This window comes from Geotrypetes seraphini, chromosome 5 (genome assembly GCF_902459505.1).
Source record: "Geotrypetes seraphini chromosome 5, aGeoSer1.1, whole genome shotgun sequence".
NCBI classification, from domain to species: domain Eukaryota; kingdom Metazoa; phylum Chordata; class Amphibia; order Gymnophiona; family Dermophiidae; genus Geotrypetes; species Geotrypetes seraphini.
The window spans coordinates 197442378-197461966 of NC_047088.1; the positions used below are offsets into that span (position 1 = coordinate 197442378).

At 43.0% G+C, this 19589-nt stretch overlaps 1 protein-coding gene across 5 annotated transcripts in view; it reads left to right on the forward strand.

The window, feature by feature from the left end:
* CHN1 (chimerin 1) overlaps positions 1 to 19589 on the forward strand; it is a 186766-nt gene that overhangs the window by 66986 nt on the left and 100191 nt on the right. The window contains exon 1 of one of the 5 annotated variants that reach the window (XM_033947251.1): positions 6525 to 6615. The exons of the other annotated variants lie outside the window; for them this stretch is intronic. The gene's annotated coding sequence lies outside the window, so the exon portion shown is untranslated. Of the gene's footprint in view, positions 1 to 6524; positions 6616 to 19589 lie in introns of those variants that run through there. 5 annotated transcript variants of the gene reach the window in all.

Consider the following 19589-nt stretch of genomic DNA (forward strand, 5'->3'; position numbering starts at 1 on the left):
GCTCAAGGAGGTTCCTGAGAGTCCAGATGCTGGAGAGTCATTATCAGTCTTTGGCGCTCCCTGTTGGTCTGGCAACATAACCCTGCAGATTCACCAAGATGATGTGGTGGTGGTAGCAGCGTATCTTCAAAGGGTAGGATTGTAAGTGCATCCATACCTGGATGACTGGTTGATCAGAGTTCCATCATTCTCAGATGGAGAACAGGCAATAGCTCAAGTGGTCCAGGTCTTACAGAGCCTGGGTTGGATTGTAAATTGCCAAAAGAGCCACTGGTTCTGCCATATTGTTGGATTACCTGGGAGTTCAGTTCAACACAGCAGAAGGTCGTGCCTATCTTCTGGAGGCACACAGATGGAAGTTTTGCATTCAGATTTCGGACATGATGGCTAAGCCAGTTCCATCAGTATGGCACTACCTCCAAGTGCTAGACTCTACGGCAGCCATTATAGATGTGGTTCTGTGGGCGAAGGCTTGCATACAACCTTGCCAGAACGCTCTGCTGTCACGGTGGACCCCACAATCAGACTCCTTTCAAATGACATTCACATGGTCTCCAGATTCCCACAGCAGTATGAGTTGATGGCTTCATTCACAGTTGTTATTACAGAGCATGCCCCTCAGAATAACATTGTAGATTATTCTCACAATGCATGCCAGCCTGCTCAGCTGGGGAGGCCACTGCAATGGTTGCCCTCCCAGAGAAAGTGGTCCATCAATAGACTGGAGATTTGGGTCATTCGGTTGGCATTGCAGAAGCTGGAGAAGATTATGGAAGGACAGGCCAGCCAAGTCTCGGACAATGCTACAGCTGTGTCATATGTCAATCACCAAAGAGGCTCCCAAGAATGTGCAGGCAATCTCCGCGGCACAAGTAGTAAGAGTGGACAATGTCCAGACTGATTTCCTCAGCAGGCAGGCATTAGATCTGGGAGAATGGGTATTATCTGCTGTAGCGTTCCAGTCCATCATTCTTCGATGGGGTCAACCAACATTCGATCTGAGGATACAGCGAGGAACAAGAATGTGGACCATTTCTTCAGTTGAAGACCTGAGCTCGGAAGCAAAGGCCTGGATGCCCTAGTCCAGCCATGCCAAAAGTAAGCTATTGTACATGTTTCCTCCATGGCCCATGATAGGACAGATGCTCCACAGAATAGCAAACCACCCAGGGAGAGTGGTTCTGGATTGTCCATGTAGGCCATGGTATACGGATCTAGTGCATCTTCAGAGGGACAAAGATCTCAGATTATTATAGGTTCAGCCTGATCTTTTTTCCCAGGGAGTCAGTGGTCATAGAAGAACTGAATTGCTTTGTTCTTACAGCATGGTCTTAAATGTGCAACATTAGAATGCAAATGACAATCCTAGGTAGTCATTGCTACTCTCCTTAGAGCCAAGAAGCCTGAGACGTTCTCCACTTCCACTAAAGCATGGAAGTCTTTTCAGCATTGGTACACAACAGAAAAGGTGGTTTTCTGTTGTCAGACCACTGGTAAAGCAGCCATTTCCTTTGTGGAACCTTAACATGATCGTATGAATCTATTCAAGAGGCGTCCGTCAAGACTGTTCTCGTTGTGGCTATTATATCAGCAAGAAGCATCTCGGAGCTGCAGATACTGCCGTGCAGGGAGCCCTTCCTCAAGATCACAAAGGTGGGAATTTCCCTATGCATGGTCCTGTCATTTTTGCTGAAGGTTCAGTGTTTCATGTCTAGAAGTTAGGTTACCAGCATTCCAGACCACAAGGTCAAAGAAAAAGGATAAGACTCTGAAACAGCTGGATGCAAGGAGAGTCATCCTATGTTATCTAGAGGTCATCAGTGAGTTCCAACTGTATGACCATCTATTTGTGCTCACCACAACTGGCAGCCTAGGCTACCAGTTCAAGATGGATTTGCATGTCCATTTCATCAGCATATATTGCCTGTGGCAAGCATTTGCCGGTCTCCTTGAAAGTGTATTTGAGCCATGGGCGAAAGTTCGGGCAATTTTGCCTGAGGAGATCTGTAGGGCAGCAACCTGGTCCACACTGCATATGTTTACCAAGTTCTATAGAGTGGACATAGCAGCACGGGAGAACATTATGATTTGGTCCTCAGTGATACGAGCAGGGGCAGAAGTCCCGCTCTAGATTTCTGGTTCCGCTTTTGTACGTCCCTACTGTCCAGAATGACATATCTATAGCACTAGAAAAAGAGATTAGGTTCATACCTTGCTAATATCTTTTCTAGTAGATAGGTGTGTCATTCTGTAGCCTGGTCTTGTCAGTTATTTCTCTGCCTGCCTATGCTCAATCAGATAGTTCAAGTCAAGCTGAGATTTTGATGTTAGTGAGCCCTCAAGGGTATGGAGAATAATGTATTGCTGTAACACATTGGGGAATTTTTGAACCCCATAAATATTTCTGATTTGTATGGTTATTCTGAAGTATGGATTATTCCATTGCAATGTTTAACATGTTAGTTATACTTTCAGAGCAGAATAGCACTGTATTTTGGGGAATCTCCCCATACCCCTCCTTCTTATGTGTATCTATATAGGGCTATCACCTTCTTTGGTACAAACTGAAAGAGACAGCAGAGCCCTGGGAAGGAGGAGGAGGAGGTGAAAACCTGGAATGGATTCTTTCTGCATGGCTTGCAGTCATGGGGAGAATATCCTACTGTCCGGAATGATACACCTATCTACTAGAAAAGATATTAGCAAATTAAGAATCTAATCTCTTTATATTAAAATGAAGTAATTGCTAGGGGTTATTGCTATAAAACAAAGAGAAGGAATGAATTAAGAGACAGAAATAAAGATTGCATGGTAGAATACAAGTATGATGAATTGCAGATCATCTCTAGGTATTGTTCTGGGCAACAGTATCTCTAGTAACAGCATTGCTAGGCAGCACTTATAAGATACTGGCTGCCTTTCTTCTAACATGGTAAGTGTGTGAATAATAAATATTTTAAAGCCATTTAAAAGAATAGTTTTGCATGTGGAGGAACTGTCAGTGAAGATCAAGAGTAGGACCTTTACTTTTGTTTTCATATGCTGAGAGTGCGATGTGTACGTGGCCATTTATTTTGTGGTTAATGGGGTTTTTTTGGCCTTTAGTTTGATGATTAAAGTTAGGCTGCTGTAGTGATGACATTTGTTGTGCTTAGCAGGAAAGTTCTCTTGTTCTTCCTCTGAGTAACACCTAATATGAGTTAAAGTTGCAGCAGCTCAGCACAAGAGATCTAAGTTAAGAGTTTATTTGTTGTGTTTGAACATGTATGTGGTGAGATATGTGTGGGTGAACTTAAGTGGCATCTTCAGTGTTGATTTAGCTCTGGATGAGACCTTATCTAGCCTTTTTCTTTTTCTCCGACTACCTCACATAGTTAGGAAAAGGAAGATGATTGATTGAGAGAGCAAGAACTGTAGAGTAAAAAATGCTGTCTGGTTTTTTGGATTTTGGTTAAAATGTATACATTTTTTGCTTTAGCTACATGTAGGAATCAAGTTAATAACAATGAGTTAATCTTATTAAAATATCAGGAAATCTGAGAGAGAGGAAGGGATTGTGGAGTTGAGCATTTGGTTTGGATGGGCAGACTGGATAGGCCGTATGGTCTTTATCTGCCATCATTTTCTATGTTTCTCTGTTTCTATCAGAGGATAAGGCCCATAGTACAGTCATAGTACTGCAGTGTAGAAGACTCAGGTTTGCCTCTCCTGTCCTTCAAGTCTGACAAGATTCAGGTGTGTTAGAACTGATATGCTTGAGTGACCCCTGCTGCCAGAAGGGCTATTCTGAGGAGTATAGTTTCACAGGAGATTTTCTTTTCAGCCTTTGGCCAGTGAGGGAACCTGTGGTTGCTTGGGCCTGTTGTCTGTGAAAGAATGTACTATATAGAGGACAGACAAAATAGGGAGGGAATATGAGGAAGAAATATTAGTTGTAGTAAATATATCATATAATAATTCTGTAGGATACTTTTTTAAAGGCTATCTTCCAAATCTGAAATGTACTCTTTCTTCTACAATGTCTACTAGTAAATATTATTTCTGAAGTGGTACAATTATATGGTTGTGATAGCAAAAATATAATAAGCAAAATCAAGATATAAAAATGTGAGTTGAGAGGAATTATTGAACATATTTTGCTCTATTCATTTTGCCTAGCAACCAAGATTTGCAGTCAGAAGAGAAACAAATCTACAGTAAAACTTGCCAAACCAACACCCTCTAGTTCAATAAAAGAGGAGAGTGTTTTATGTATTTATGCAGCTTAATGCCAACAAAAATGCTGGTGGGGCATGGATAAGAGCACCAATTTCACATTCTTGTAGCTGAATTATAAGTTGTCCTTGCATTCGCTTTGTCCAGATCCCTTGAATTCAACAGAGAGGGAAAACTGAACCAACTGTATAGGCAAATGAAAACTCAGATAGCCAAGGAATCAGTCCAAAATAACATATAAAAATCACAAGATCACTATCAAGCATAGTATTGCTATTTCAAGAGTCATGGGGGCAGTTCTATATGTGTTAAAAATCTGAGCAATTTTGCATGACAAATCCAATATAGAAAACCAGCGTAAGTTGGCAATGACGTTACTAAATTTAGTTGTGAACGCTTATGCATGCTCTATGTCTAGGGTTGCCAGATTTTCCAATTGGAAAATCCGTACCTCCTAGACCCGCCCCCCAGGCCCACCCAGTTCCACCCATCCCCGCCCCAGCCCCGCACCTTGCTACCTGCTCTTGTCAGGCATTGAGGAATTCGCGCATGTGTGGATTTCTTCCCTGCCTGACACGATTTGAGGAGGCTTTTCAAAACCCGGTGTAAAGAGGGTTCATTCAAAAGTAAAAGTTCTAGACTTTAAAAAAATAACTTTGTTCAGATGGGGGATTACGTTAAGGAATTGTTGTCTGGATGGGAACATCTGGATGGAGTAGGAAAGCAGTGGGCAAAACTGAAAGGAGCTAATGTAAGGGCAACAAACCATTCTTTAAGGAAAGTAAGTAAGAGGGAAAAAAGATTGCTTTGGTTCTCAAAAGTAGTGGCTGAGAAGGTAAGGAAAAAGAGGTTAGCTTTCATAAACTACAAAAGAATGCAGAAAGAGTAAGACAGGCAAAAATATCTGGAAAACAAGAGAGGCTGGTCAAGTTGTCAGGAAAGCAAAGATGCAAATGGAAGAAAAAAATAGCCGACATGATAAAATGGGGTTTCAAAATATTTTTTGAGATATATTGATGATAAGGAAGAAGTGCAAAAGTGGCATTGTGAGACTCAAAGGTGGAGGGGAGAAATATGTAGAAGCTGTTAAATTAGAGGCTGAATTGCTTAACAAATATTTCTGTGTGTTCACAGCTGAAGCACCAGGAGCAGGACCACAGAAGACAAACACAAGTAGGGATGGAGGTGTGATAGACCCTGATCAATTTTCAGAGAATTGCGTTTGTAAGGAGCTAGCTACACTAAATGTGGACAAAGTGAAGGGGCCGGATGGTATACATCTGAGGATACTGAAGGAACTTAGGACACACCGTACTGTGTTGATTGAAGATGTCTGGCCAGACTATCGATGAAAACACCACGGCACCAATCAGATGTAAACAGTTCAGGATTGGGCATGGTGCCGTGGCGTTTTCATCGGTAGTCTGACCAGACATCTTCAATCAACACAGCACGGCGTTTCAGACCATGTTTCCCAAGCTAAGTAAAACTTTTTGATTTTGCTTTTCCTGTGCACAATGATGGGTATATTACCCTTTTGATAATTACATTTCAATGGTGGTGGAGTTTTTTGCCAGTGATAGTAAATTAAGCAGCTTGAATCTTAAATCAGTATTGAGTTGTCTGCTGCCACGTTGAAAATTTTGAGGCTTTTTCTCCACGTTGTTGTGAAATGTTTATTGGGGGGGTGTAGCCCAGCTCTGGCAAGTAATATTTTTGTAGAGATGTTTAAATACCTATATGACATAAATAGGCACGAGTCCAGTCTCTTTCAAGTGAGAGGGCATTGAATGAAGTAATTAAGAAATACTTTTTTACAGAAAGGATGGTAGATGCGTGAAATAGTCTCCTGGATACAAAGACTGTGTCTGAATTTAAGAAATGATGGGGCAAGCCCTTGGGATCTCTTAGGGAGAGAAGAAGATAGTGAATGCTGCAGATGGACAGACTGGATGTGCCATTTGGCCTTTATCTGCCATCATGTTCCTATGTTTCTACCTTTTTTCAGGTCTATAGGACAGGAGAAGAAGACCAGGGATGGACTTGAATACCTCAAGGATTCTGAGACATGATGTATAAATAGTGATGTGAAAAAAACCCCAGAAATGCTAAAACAAATACTTCTGCTCTGTGTTCACAGAAGAGAATCTTGAAGAAGGATCAAAAATGATTGACAAATGCACATATGGGAATGGAGTAAATATCACTCAGTTTACAGAAGAATGTGTTTATACACAGCTTACAAATCTAAAAATAAGCAAAGCTTTGGGGCCAGATGAGATACATTCTAGGATACTGGGAGAGCTCTGAGAGTTTGTGAAAAATGCTTTAAAGGATCTATATAACAGATCCTTGGAGATGGGAGAAATTCCATGGGTCCTTCTTCATAAAAGAGAAGAGGTGAGAAACTACAGACCTGTAACATAAGAACTGCCGCTGCTGGGTCAGACCAGTGGTCCATCCTGCCCAGTAGACTGCTCACGCGGTGACCCTCAGGTCAAAGACCAGTGCTCTAAATGAGTCCAGCCTCACCGCGTACATTCCAGTTTAGCAGGAACTTGTCCAACTTTGTTTTGAAACCCTGAAGTGTGTTTCCCCAATAACAGATTCCGGAAGAGCGTTCCAGTTTTCTACCACTCTCTGGGTGAGGAAGAATTTCCATATGTTAGTACAGAATCTATCCCCTTTCAACTTTAGATAGTGCCCTCTTGTTCTCCCTACCTACTAATCTATTCCCTTCAGTATTTTGAATGTTTCAATCAAGTCCCCTCTCAGTCTCCTCTTTTCAAGGGAGAAGAGGCCCAGTTTCTTCAATCTCTCACTGTACGGCAACTCCTCCAGCCCCTTAACCATTTTAGTCGCTCTTCTCTGGACCCTTTCGAGTAGTACCGTGTCCTTCTTCATGTACTGCGACCAGTGCTGGACGCAGTATTCCAGGTGAGGGCGCACCATGGCCAGGAACAGCGGCACGATAACCATCTCCGATATGTTTGTGATCCCCTTTTTAATCATTCCTAGCATTCTGTTCACCCTTTTTGCCGCTGCTGCACATTGCATAGACGGCTTCATCAACATGTCGATCAGAACCCCCAAGTCTCTTTCCTGGGAGGTCTCTCCAAGTACAGCCCCGGACATCCTGTATTCGTGCAAGAGATTTTTGTTACCGACATGCGTCACCTTACACTTATCCACATTGAACCTCATTTGCCATGTCGCAACCCATTTCTCAAGCATGTTTATGTCACGTTGCAGATCTTCGCAATCCTCCTGTGTCTTCACTACTCTGAATAGCTTAGTATCGTCCACAAATTTAATCACCTCGCTCATCGTACCAATTTCCAGATCATTTATAAAGATGTTGAAGAGCAAAGGTCCAAGCACCGAGCCCTGCGGCACCCCACTGGTGACACTCTTCCAGTCCGAGTATTGTCCATTTATCCCCACTCGCTGTTTCCTATGCTCCAGCCAGTTTTTGATCCATGTGAGTATTTCACCCTCGATTCCACGACTCGCAATCTTCCAAAGTAGTCGTTCATGTGGAACCTTGTCGAACGCCTTCTGAAAATCAAGATAAACAATGTCGACTGGATCGCTCTTGTCTAAGCCTTACGTTGGTAGTGAGAAAAGTAATGGAGACATTACTGGGGTAAAGGATAGTGAAGTTAAGAACATAAGAATTGCCACTGCTGGGTCAGACCAGTGGTCCATCGTGCCCAGCAGTCCGCTCATGCAGCAGCCCTTATGTCATAGACCAGTGCCCTAATTGAGTCTAGCCTTTCCTGCGTACGTTCTGGTTCAGCAGGAACTTGTCTAACATTGTCTTGAATTCCTGGAGGGTGCTTTCCCCTATAACATCCTCTGGAAGAGCGTTCCAGATTTCTACCACTATCTGGGTGAAGAATTTCCTTACGTTTGTACGGAATCGATCTCTTTTTAACTTTAGAGAGTGCCCTCTCGTTCTCTCCACCTTGGAGAGGGTGAGCAATCTCTCTTTCTCTACTGTCTATTCCATTCATTATCTTGAATGTTTCGATCATGTCCCCTCTCAGTCTCCTCTTTTCAAGAGAGAAGAGGCTCAGTTTCTCTAGCCTCTCTCTGTACAGCAACTCCTCCAGTCCCTTAACCATTTTTGTCACTCTTCTCTGGACCCTTTCGAGTAGTACTTTTCCTTTTTCATGTACGGCGACTAGTGTTGGATGCAGTATTCCAGGTGGGGCATACCATGGCCCGGTACAGCAGCATGATAACCTTCTCCAATCAGTTTGTGATCCCCTTATTGAGCATTCCTAGCATTCTATTCACCTTTTTTGCCGCTGCTGTACATTGTGCAGACGGCTTCATTGACTTTTCTACAAGTACTCCCAAGTCTCTTTCCTGGGGGGTCTCTCCGAGTACTGCACTGGATATCCTGTATTCGTGTTTAAGATTTTTGTTACCGACATGCATCACCTTATACTTATCCACGTTGAACCTTATTTTCCATTTCGTGGACCATTCCTCAAGTGTGTTTATGTCACATTGTAGGTCTTCGCAATCTTTCTGTGTCCTCACTACTTTGAATAACTTTGTATCGTCCGCAAATTTAATCACCTCGCTCTTCGTACCAATTTCCAGGTCTTTTATAAATATGTTGAAGAGCATGGGTCCGAGCACCAAACCCTGCGACACTCCACTCGTGACACTTTTCCAGTCTGAGTATTGTCCATTTACCCCCACTCTCTGTTTCCTATCCGCCAACCAGTTTTTAATCCACGTGAGAATATCACCCTCGATTCCATGGCTCGCAATTTTTCAAAGTAGTCATTCATGCGGGACCTTGTCAAACGCCTTCTGAAAATCCAGATATACAATGTCGACCGGGTCACCTATCTGCCTGTTTACTCCCTCGAAAAAGTGCAGTAAGTATGTCAAGCAAGATCTTCCTTTGCTGAATCTGTGCTGGTTGGTCCTCATCAGATTGTGTCCATCAAGGTGATCAATGATGCGATCCTTTATCAGTGCCTCTACCATCTATCAGCGCCAGTACCAAAGTCAGACTCACTGGTCTGTAGTTTCTTGGATCTCCCCTCAAACCTTTCTTGAAGATTGGTGTAACATTCGCCACTTTCCAGTCTTCCAGAATCCTTTCTGATTTGATCGACAGATTGGCTATTAGTTGAAGCAGTTCAGCTACAACCCGTTTCAGTTCCTTGATTACCCTCTGATGGATGCCCTCCAGTCCTGGGGATTTATTATTTTTAAGTCTAACAATCTGCCTGCATACCTCTTTTAGACTGACCTTTGACCGTGTCAGTTTCCCATCTTCATTTCCTGTGTATAGCCTGTCGGCTTCCGGTATATTGGATATATCCTCTTTGGTAAATACAGGCCCAAAAATGTGTTCAGTTTGTTAGCGATGGCTTTGTCCTCCTTTAGTACTCCCTTTATTCTATGGTCATCTTAACGGCCCCACTGCTTCCTTTGCAGATCGTTTCCCCTTAATATATCAAAAGAACGGCTTTTCTTCATAGTCTCTTTTGGCCCCTTTCACCGCCTTATGGCACTTGCTTTGATGTTGTTTGTGCTTTTTCCAGTTTTCAGCCATTTTTGTCCTTTTCCATTCCTTGTAGAATCATATGGATTGTAACCTCTGAGGTAATATGGCTCTACCAAAGGAAGATTGTGCCAAACAAATATGATTGATTTCTTCAGCTGGATGACCAAAAAACTAGATTGAGAGTTTGCATTGGATGTGGTTTACTTAGATTTCATACACTGGTTTGGCTTTCACTGAATATCAATAACCATACTACATTCAAACTAATTTTTTATATATCACTATGGGGATTTTCAGAATGCCACCCTGTCCAGACAGGAACAGCATGGCAGCACTCTTCAGTGATTCAACCCAAATATGTGATAGTGTTTTACTTTTATATTTTTTTGTTTGGTTTTATATAAATATTAACTTCTCCTTTTCTTTTCATTTCAATTCATCTTTTCTTATCTTGGTATTCATAGTGCTAATAGTATTTAACTTAGCTTAATGCTGTTGTTGCACTAGTCCCCACCAACACGTTTTGAATCTTCCTCAGGATAGGGGTTTGTGCCGCAACTAAATAAAAAATGCATATCAGAAAGGTGAAGAAGACCTAACATTAATTAACCAAATCCTAACGAAACAAAAAGGTCTTACCAATTGCCTAAGTGAATTCACTTCCCTAGCATAGTGACCAGTTTCCATTACAAAATGGTCGTGGCGTCTCAAACATGATATACACCCCCAAACATGATATACACCCCCAGGGAGGGTTCCTGAAGCTCTGATTGGCCCAGACACCTAAGGCCCTCCTATGGGGCGTCCGGGCCAATTAGAGCCTTAGGCCCCTTCTTGATGCATCCGGGGAGGGGCCTGAAGCTCTGATTGGCCCAAGTTGTTTAAGGCCCCTCCCTTGAGCACTACATTGGAGTAAACATCACCACCGACACCCTCCCCCCCCTAGTTTTGACATAACATCTCAATTTTATTATACCATCAATTAATATAAAGTTATTAATATATCAGTTATCTGGCACCCATAGGTATTGGTAGATGCCGGATAAATGTAGTTTCTGTTTGCTTGAGAGTTACAATTAAAAATAGGGAGGGGGGCTGTCAGGTCAGGACTGGTTGCTGCTGCTTTAGGGGCTGGAGAGGGGGGTTTGGGTTGTCAGGTCAGGACCACAGCAGCTGCTGTTTCAGGGCTAGAGAAAGGAAGGGTGGGGGGTTGACTGGTCAACCAGTTGCTATTGCTGCTGCTGCTGCTGCTACTTTGGGGGCTAGAGGGAGGGGGCAGGAGGTTGTCAGGTTAGGATTGGCTGCCGCTGCTGCTTCAGGGGCTGGAAGGAGGATGATTTTATTTTATTTTTTTGCTGGTTATATGAGAGTGCCGGTTGGTTGCGTACCAGTTAATTAGGATTCTACTGTATGCAAAAAGAGCTCTTATCAGTTTTAAAATAGTAGAAAGCCTGCACTCACATATTTTAAAATCCTCCTGCTGAAAGCTGCTTTTTATGTGCTTCTGAATGATATACCGATATACTTGTGTTTTTTCTGAACTTTCCTTCAAATTGAAGGTTACAGTTAAAATCTTACTGACTTGTTTTTCTTTAAAACTTCCCACTGTGCATTTCCTTATCTTTGTGGTATCTGTTCTTATGTGGATGCTGGATTAGTCTGCATCAATGTTTGCCATGTTCTAGGGGACATTTGTTTTAGCTCCTTGCTCCTAAAAAACATCTCTAAACTTATCTCCAGGGTGAAGGGAGAGAGAGGCAGAGATTTAACACATTTGCATTCTTAAAGGTTATGAAGCTAAAATCGGGCCATATTTGTACACATTGTATGCACTGAAGTTCTCCAGGGTGGAAAGTTGATTGTTATGGGTCATACAAATTTACAGGTTCAGCAAAATCATATCTTAAAATAAATATCTAGAAATCATATGTGCATAATTACAGATGCAAGCTACTCATCCCTTATTTAAAGATAACTAAATGCAATTATAAATTTAATTAAGTGTAAATATGCAAATATGCTCCCTATTGCTTAACATTCTCATTGGATTCTAGAGTACAAATATAGCAAAAATAATAAATCGTTATATATGTAGCTTATGATAAGGGAATAAAAATAAGAAAAAGGCATTATCAATCAAATGGGATATTGCTATTGGTGTCTCCTAATTAACCCCTCCCCCCTTTTACAAAACCACGCAGCAACAGCCCCAAAGCCCTTTAAATCCCTATGCGACTGAGCTAAATGGCTTTGTAAAAGAGGCCCTAAGTCTTATAGGAGGAATTCTTTGTCTTTAAATTCTAAGCCAAAATGTGAGATTATAGGTAGAATTAAGATATATGGAGCAGATATTAATAAAAGTTTATAGTTTAGTTGCACTTGCTAAAACACTTTATTTTGACAAACAGATCAAGTGGTATATAGGTCAAATAAACAAGAAAGAAACTCCAAAATCAACATAAGAAAGTCAAATCACAAACACTCCAGACAAAAGCAATCGTACAAGCAAACCAAGAACATGGTAGAAGTCCAAACCGCTGTCTCAATTATAAGCCTGCAACTGAAAGTAGCAAGCTGGCAGCTTCAGCATCTGGTCTTCAGACTGTACTCCAAAGGCCTTGTGAGAGCAAGTGTATGAGGGTAAATCAAAAAGTAAAGGCAAAATCCATTTAACGGCTTTAATAGAAGTAACTATGAGCAATTGAACATAACACTTTTCCACATAGTCCCCACGCAAGACGACTCATTTTTTTTAATCGTTCAACTACTGTAGTTTCTACATTCCTGCAGGGAAGAAGATTTTTGGCTGCTCCCGAAGCCAGGTGAGCACCGCTTCCTTTACTTCATCATGCTTTGTCTTTTGCTCTCCGGGTCACAATTCTCTCCAGAATACTTGGATCTTCTTGTTAACCTGAGGCTTGTGGAAAATGGTAAAATTACTTTTTGTTTTGCAAGAGTGAAAATATGGAACTCCATTGTAGGCCAAATATGAAATTGTTGTGAATAGGACTTTAGAAAATTACTCGACCCAATTATTTGTAGTTGTCTTTTTCTAGCTAATAATTCTCTTGTCTGGCATAGTTTATGAACTATTCATGACTTTTATTATATCAAGTAGAAATCAATGGCTTTGTGGCAAGTATTCAATAATAGTCCAAAGCAAACCAGATATCTTGCCATGTATAATAGAGAATGACACGGGGAAAAAATCTGTCCCCATCACTGCATCGTCCCCGGCCCACCATCCTCTGCACCGCCCTGTCACCACCATCCCTTTCACCCCCCCGTCACCGCCCACTGCCATCCCATTCACCGCCCCGTCACCGTCCCCGCAGCATCCATATAAGCCTCAGTACTGCGAAACAACATAAAGACAGAAGAGAATCCTGCCACCACTACTACTACTACTACTACTGCACTGAGAATCTGTATCAGTGCCTCTGCCCTGTAGTAAAAACAGAACATAAAATAAATCAATTGACTTGTCCTCCCTTGCAATGACGTGTCCCCCATGTTCACCTATAGCTCGAATCAGGTCAATTGTGCACACTAAAAATGCAGGTGGATCTGGAGCGTGAGCGCAGGCAGGCAGTGATACAAAAACAGCAGACACCCGATCGATTGCAGTGTTCCACCATCTCCCTCCCTCCATCTCACCTTAGATGTAGAGTATGCCGGCTTTCTTTTTCGCCCAGCCGCACATGCGGGTGCTCATTTGTTCAATATTCTCCTCTGATGCAACGGAAACAGGAAGTTGTAAGAGAGGAGAAGATTGATCAACTCGAGCAGCCGCGCAAGCGCGGCTTTTTGAACGCGTGCGGCTGGGTGAAAAAGAAAGCCGGCATACTCTACATCAGTGTTTTTCAACCTTTTTACACCCGTGAACCGGCAGAAATAAAAGAATTATTTTGTGGACCGGCAAACTACTAGGACTAAAATTTTAAAACCCTCTTTCCGCCCCATCTCCGCAAGCTCGGTCACCTCAGTAACTATAGAAAAATAGACAAATATAGTGCAAAATATAGACAGCAGATATAACTTCTCAAAACTGACACATTTTGATCACTAAATTGAAAATAAAATCATTTTTCCTACCTTTGCTGTCTGGTGATTGATTTCATGAGTCTCTGGTTGCGTTTCCTTCTGTCTGTGTATCCTTTCTTTCATTTCTTTCTTTCTGCACTCAGACCCAAGAATTGTCCCTTTCTATTCCCTCCCTCTTTTCTTCCTATGTCCTTAGTGCCCCCGGTGCCTCCTTCCCATGTCTTTAGTGCCCTCAGTGCCTCCTTCCCATGTCCTTAGTGCCCCTTCCTGTCTTTAGTGCCCCCAGTGCCTCTTTCCCATGTCTTTAGTGCCCCAGTGCCTCCTTCCCATGTCCTTAGTGCCCCTTCCTGTCTTTAGTGCCCCCAGTGCCTCCTTCCCATGTCTTTAGTGCCACTAGTGCCTCCTTCCTATGTCCCTCTCACTGCCTTCTACACTTTGTCTCACCCCCACCCCCTAATCCTGCCTGCCTACCTACCTTTCTCCCTCCCTAGCCAAAGCCAGCCTGCTGCCTCCCTGCCGCTCAAAAAAAAAAAAGCCTCCTTCCTTTTCCCCTGCTCTTACCGCCATGCTCATGCTGCAGCTACTAAAGCCGACAGGAAGTCTTTCCGACTCAATTCTGAAGTCGGAGAGGACGTTCTGGGCCAGCCAGGTAGCGATTGGCTGGCCCAGAACGTCCTCTCCGACGTCAGAATTGACGTCGGAAAGATTTCCTGTCGGCTTTAGTAGCTTCAGCATGAGCATGGTAGTAAGAGCAGGGGAAAAGGAAGGAGGCTTATTTTTTTTTTCATGCGGACCGGCAGAAATTCAACCGGCGGTAAGGAGGAGGGAGGGAGACGGCGGGGACCGCGCGATCCTTGATTGCCTCACTGCGGGGATAAGTCCATTCACTGCTCCACGGGGCGGTGAATGGCCTTGTCCCCGTCCCGCAGAGGCCACTATTTTTTCTTCCCCGTTTCGGCGGGCTACCCGAAGCTAAACGCGGCTAGCCGCGGGTAACCCGCCACCATGTCATTCTCTAATGTATAACTCCAAATGCAAAGAACTAAACTTTGATATATAAACACTGGGGATATCTCAGAACGCTACTCTGAAAGATATCAGCGTAGCAGCACTCCTCACTGAGTTCACCCTGTGTATATCAAACCAAATATTTTTTTATTTTTTTCTTTTATAGTTCAACTCGTAACTTGCCATGAAAATTTTCTTTAAACATATTAATATTATAAATATTTCTTCATCTTTTTTGCTTATAGAAACTTCATCTTGTTATTAAAGCATTCCATTTTCAAAAATTCACTAATGGAGAATGCACTTATCTTATATATATCAACTGTGTGGCCGCACTGTTCCCCACCAACGCGTTTCGCCTTCTTCTTCAGGACGGGGCTAGTGCTGCAACTACACCAAAAAAACACACAGATTACCTTATAGTATACTTACAAAACTATACCATTCAATAAAAAACCAAACACACCAACCTGTTGGCTTACACCATTCCATTCTTTAGTGATTGGGGGTTGTTCCAAGAAGCATGACACTTTAGGAAGAATGCTGCTGATTGGTGTGTGTCTTTTGACGTCATGGGGGTGGGATATAAATAGCTTGCAAAGAATGCCGCGGCCATATTTGAATGTTAGAACGGCCGCAGAATACTTTAAAACTAATAGGAGGAAATTTTTTTTCACTTGGAGAATAGTTAAGCTCTGGAACGCATTGCCAGAGGTTGTGGTAAGAGTGGATAGCTGGTTTTAAGAAAGGTTTGGACAGTTTCCTGGAGGAAAAGTCCATAGTCTGTTATTGAGAAAGACATGGGTGGGAGGGCCACTGATTGCCCTGGATCGGTAGCATGGAATGTTGCTACTCTTTGGGTTTTGGCCAGGTACTAGTGACTTGGATTGGCCACTGTGAGAACGGGCTACTGGGCTTGATGGATCATTGGTCTGACCTAGTAAGGCTATTCTTATGTTCTTACTTTGCACTTGTCCATATTAAATTTCATCTGCCATTTGGATGCTCAGTCTTAAGTTCCTCCTGCAATTTCATGCAATCCACATGTGATATCACATCTTTGAATAGTTTTTGTCATCTGCAAATCTGATCACCTCACTCATTGTTTCCATTTTCAGATCACTTACAGTTAAAAAGCACTGGTCCCAGTACAGGTCTATGTGGCACTCCTTGTGGGACTTATTCACATTTCCCTTGGCAAGCACAGCATTCAGTGTGTGTGCAGAAAAATCAGAACACCAAGCCAACTTTTAAAACCGTTAATGACCTCGTACCTATAAGGTCCAATGTTGTTTTTTTCTGAAAGTGAAAAAACATTTAGCTCAAATTTCAATTAGAATGGAATTCTTTTTCCTAACTGACCTGAAATAGATAGATTTTTTTTCCTCCTTAACACCCGGTGTTTATTCTTGGGTATGAGGACATCAATGTTGGCTTTAAATGCTGATGTTCTACTTTTCCTGCAGCCATTTTGGATGCGGTGCTTGCCAAGGTTGATGTGAATAAGTTCCCCTGACACAGCCACTGCAAAACAGAGGCCTCTGTTAGGAGTATCAACATTTCCACTGATCAAGAACTGTTATTTATGTTAAAGTTAATATTTATTTTTCCCCTCTTTTATTACATAAGGGCCCTACAAAACAAAGAAGCAAAATGGTTACTCAAGACTCTGAAAAATGGTAAACATCAAAACAATGGAATGGCATCAGGAAACCACAAAAAAGTTAGAAAACATTAAGAAAAGCCCCAAAATGGACGAGCCTTGACTCCGTTGGAGTGCCCAATTTTTGACTCAAAAGAGCAGGCTTGTAGATCTGACCACTGAAATCAGTTGAAGACCAGATGAAAAGATGCTATACTTGTTTTTTTACAAATGAACTTAACTTGATAGGCCACTCTTTGCTCCTAAGCTGCCTACAAGAACTGGGTATTGATAGTTCACCCTTAGACTAGTTTAATTCATTTCTGTCAGACCATTAATTCTCTTTAAAGAGTCTCCCAAAGCTCCATTCTGTCCTTCACTTGTTCTTGGCCCTACCTCCTAAGATCATATACAGTAGTCATTTGGGATGAGTGTTTATTTATACACTCATGGTATACAAATAGCAGCCTTCACTGATGCAAAAGCCCCTGATCCAAACACTCTTTAATTCCTGTTTGGATGCAGTTGCAAATTGGTTATTTTCCCAAAAACTATTATTGCAATAAAATCTAATCTAATCAGAGTCCTTCTATTTTGCATCCAGTCAAATAAGATTCGGAGTGGATCACAATAAGACATACCCTAAATACTTGTACAGATTATAAATCATAACAATCCTTTTTATTAAAATCTGTGTGTCTCAAATGAAGAAGAGGGTCATTCCATACTTTAGTAGCCTGATAAAAGAGAGTGTACTCTACATGTTTTTTCTGAATCACATTTAATTTAACATTTAAAGCTACGAGTACTTCTAAACATAAATGTTTTTGGAATGCATAATGAATGTGTTAATTGTTTTTTAGCATATTCATAAACTGCTTTAAAAACTAAACAGGTAATTGCCCTTATAGAATATGCACCTAATTTTAGGCAACTTACAGAAAATTACTCCCTACATATATGTAGCAAAACAATGAGCAGATTTGAAGTTGACAGGGATCTAACATGTAAGAATGAAATATGAACCAAGGAACTTGGTTTCCATAAAAGTGCTAGAACAGCATGTGATTTAGAGATTTAGATAGCATTTCAGCCTCCTCGCAAGCTGTTATTAATGTTGAACATTTGCAAAAATCAATGTTCTATTAACACATCACTGTCTATGAACCCGTTAGACTTAGATCTCTAAAGGTAAGCAGACTAAAGGATATATTAAAGGGACTTGTAATAGAAACATACAGATTTTTATAAAAATCAATGACATTTTGGCATGTTAAAACAGCAATATCATTTAAATAATTTTAAAGAATTTCAAAATTGGACCTTTAGGGAAGGTAATTTTAAGTAGCTGTTTCATATGAATAGATATGCTTTGCAAAGTTTTTAAAACAGAACCTTAGCAAAGCTAGCAATCCATTTCATGACATAAGAAGGGGGAGGATTTAGATGCCAGACTGGGGAGGAGACACCAGGCCTCACTGCGCCCTCAATGCGCTCTTCCCCACCTCACACCTCTTCATATCTTTGTTGGCAGTGAGCAAGCTCATGCCAGCTGAGCCTTCCCTCTGATGTCACTTCTTAGTCCCATAAACAGGAAGTGATGTCAGAAGGAGGGATGAGGCCAGCATGAGCATTGGGTAGGAGAGTCTGCTCACTACCAACTTTCTCTTTTCCATGCCAAAGAGCCCTAAGCTGTTTGATCTTTTCTTATTAAAGGGAATGGAATGGCTCGCCATCATTTAGATCACCCTTATCTATACCCTTTTTTCTAAATCTGCTCTCTTTTTTTTTGGGGGGGGGGAGACACAGCAACAACACTTGCACACAGCCCTCAAGTGGTCACAAAGTGAAGTACCGTATTTTCACGTAGATAACGCGCACCCGTGTAAAACGCGCACATGGGTATAGCACGCGGAAAACACAAATTTATGTACAGAAATTTTTGTATACCGCGCACACCCGTATACCGCGCATTCTGCCCGACTCTCCTCTGGCCACCCCGACTCTTCTTTCGCCCGCCCCGACTCTCCTCTCCCCCTTGAAGTCCTGTCCCCATCCTAAAAGCCTGATGCCCCCCCCGACGTCCGATTCATCCCCCCCCGCAGGACCGCTCGCACCCCCACAGCCTCCCGACCCCCCCCATCATGTAGAAGCTCCTACCGGTGTCCTGCTGCTTCCCCTCTTGCCCCGCCGACTCCCCGACACGATCGGGGCAAGAGGGAGCTCAAGCCCTCTTGCCCCAGCCAACCGCGGCACCCCCGACACGATCGGGGCAAGAGGGAGCTCAAGCCCTCTTGCCCCCCCCCCGACTCCCCGACACGATCGGGGCAAAAGGGAGCCCAAGCCCTCTTGCCCCGCCAACTCCCCGACAATATCGGGCCAGGAGGGAGCCCAAGTCCTCCTGGCCACGGCGACCCCCTAACCCCACCCCGCACTACATTACGGGCAGGAGGAATTCCAGGCCCTCCTGCCCTTGATGCAAACCCCCCTCCCCCCAACGACCGCCCCCCCCAAGAACCTCCGACCGCCCCCCCAGCTGACCCACGACCCCCCTGGCCGACCCCCACGACACCCCCCCCTTCCCCGTACCTTTCTGTAGTTGGCCGGACAGATGGGAGCCAAACCGGCAGGCAACGACGGAATGAGGCCGGATTGGCCCATCCGTCCCAAAGCTCCGCCTACTGGTGGGGCCTAAGGCGACTGGGCCAATCAGAATAGGCCCGGGAGCCTTAGGTCCCTCCTGGGGGCGGGGCCTTGGGCACATGGTCGGGTTGGGCGGTCCTTTGGTTGTGGGGGTGCAGGTGCGTGCGAGCGGTCCTGCGGGGGGTGAATCGGACGTCAGGGGGGGGGAACTATGTAAAAAAAAATTTGTACAACGCGCTCACGCGTATACCGCGCAAGGGTATGCACGGTTTGTAAAAACACGTATAGCGCGCGCGTTATATGCGTGAAAATACGGTAAGTAATATAGAAGCAACATGAAACACTTGTTTTGTTCTCTATTCCTGTTCTAATAATTCCTAACACTCTGTTGTACTTTCTTGACTGCAACCACACATTGGGCAGAAGATTTCAACTTAAGTACAATTCTCTAAACTAGGTGCTAACATTTATACACATATTATACACGTAGATGTTTAGAAT